Source organism: Vespa mandarinia, chromosome 7, assembly GCF_050613455.1.
Source record: "Vespa mandarinia isolate Hongniang chromosome 7, ASM5061345v1, whole genome shotgun sequence".
In the NCBI taxonomy this organism is placed as follows: Eukaryota; Metazoa; Arthropoda; class Insecta; order Hymenoptera; family Vespidae; genus Vespa; species Vespa mandarinia.
In genome coordinates, this window is record NC_140816.1 from 3,457,501 (window position 1) to 3,459,796 (window position 2,296).

Genomic DNA, 2,296 nt, shown 5'->3' on the forward strand with positions numbered 1-2,296 from the left:
TCTCTTTCTTTCTCTTCAAATCGGGTGCATCTGCCGCGAATTCTCGGGGGTTGGCACGGCGACACGAGCGAATATCAGGGCACATATATATCGGGGCGTGGCCGATAGTGTCGTTTCCTACGGGGCATTGTCCCAGGACGAGATGCACCTGGGAGTGAAGGCACCACGCCTCTGAGAGCCACGTAAGCCTCTCTCTCTCTCTCCCTCTCACTCTCTCTTTCTCTCTCTCTCTCACCCTCTTTCTCTCTTTCTTATTCTCTCCCTTTTTCTCTTTCACGCATACACTTTTTCAACGCGATGCGTGCACCCTCCTCGACGCGCGTGCTCGCGCGCACGCGTGCGTCTCGATCGTACCACCTTTTCTTCCTTAGCACATATGTACACACATATACACACACACACACACACATATATATATGTATGTATGTATTTATATCTACCTACATGAATTTCTCTATCTATATATACGATATATACGCTCGACTATCTGTCTGTCTGTCTGTCTGTCTGTCTGTCTGTCTGCTGTCCGCTGTCTAAAGATGAACGTACTTGCGTTCGTTCGTTCATCTTTATGTATCTGTATGTATGTATGTGTTGTATATGTTTGCGTGTAAGTGTATGGGCGCGACATACGGGAGCAACAACAACGAGAAAAGACACGATACACCGCGACGGTCATTACGCGTCTATAGGCATTGTTCGCGATATATGCCGGATGCTCGAAGAAGAGCAAGGAAAAAAGTAATGGTGTTTCGAACCGGTTGCACGTATGTTATTCTGCGTTCAACAGTTAACGAAAATTTATCTCGAAGAAGAATTCTAAAACCTAGACGTTAAACCTTCCCTCTCCTTTACCCCTCCCCCCCCCGTCTATCCTGGCCCCTCTGTAACCCAATCTTTTTTCGTGTCTACAAAGAAGACAAAAAAAAAACGAAAAGAAAAATTAAATAAAATTATGACAGGCAATATAACAGCACATGATTAAGATAAATATATAGAACATTAATTTTTGAATAACGAATTAACGATGAAACCTTTGCGCTATTAGATGAATATCATTGGCGTGAACAAGACAGAATTTTTCTTTTTTCTTTCTTTTTCTTTATTTTCTTTTTTTTTTTTGTTCTTTTCTCTTCTTCTTTAGTTTAATCAAACAAAAAAAAATATCAATAGGAGAGACCAATTTCATTGCAAAATTGCTTTAAACGTATTATCTATTAGAAATATGATTTGATTACGAAAGGTTTAATTTAATAAAATAAACCTAATAATGACTAATACTAAATCTTTCTCTGTTTATTTTGCAAAAAAATAAAAAAGAGAAAAGAAAAAAGAAAAAAAAAAATTGTATTCTTTCATGCTACATTGAAAGATTTAACTGCCATATATTCGAATAGGAATCGAATGAAGATCGATGAAACATAAAATCGAGGTAGTGGAAGCAACGAGCCGTTTAAATTAGTGCACAATGGCGGTGTCTTTGGACTCGCGAGATCCTACGACGACACGTACACCTAAGCGCTGCCCCAATACGCCTGGGGGCGGCTAGGGCGGAGGCGAAGCCGCCCCCAGGTGGGTCAGGGTGGTACCCGTCGTATCTCTCTTTCTTCCTCTCCTCTTTCTACTTCTCTTTTTCTCTGTTCCATTCTATCTCTCTTTTTCTAATCTTTCTTTTTGTTTTTTCTACCCCTCTCTCTACTTCTCTCTCTATTTCTATCTCTCTCTCTCTCTCTTTCTCTCCCTTTCTCTTTCACTCTCTCTCTCTCTCACTGTGTATGTGTGTGCATAAATAACGTGACAAGGAGGACTTGGAGCACGACGTAAATCGTAGAAATACGATCAACGCCCACACCGAGACTTCTTTCAGTATGTCCTCTTATTTTTTTTTTCTTTTCTTTTCTTTTCAATTTTTCTTTTTTTCAATCTTAAAACGGCTAATTTTATCCTTCCAGGACGTTTATAACTATCGACGAATATTTCGCAGAATAAGAAAACGTTCTGAGCTATTCTTTTTTACTTGAATCCTTCGTATCTTGTCATTATCCCTTTTATCATAATCACCATAATCTCAATTCTTGATTTTATTTGTATCAACAAATTATATAAAAAAAAAAAAAAAAAAAAAAAAGAAAAAAAAAAAAAGAAAAGAAAAAGAAAAGAAAAAAACGAAATTATATATCTTACGTAAAACTTACAATATTACTTTGTACCTAATACGATTGTGATATACCGCGAGTATATAACTTACACGTTATAAAAGAACAAAAAAAAAAGCAACAAAAAAAAAAAGAAAAAA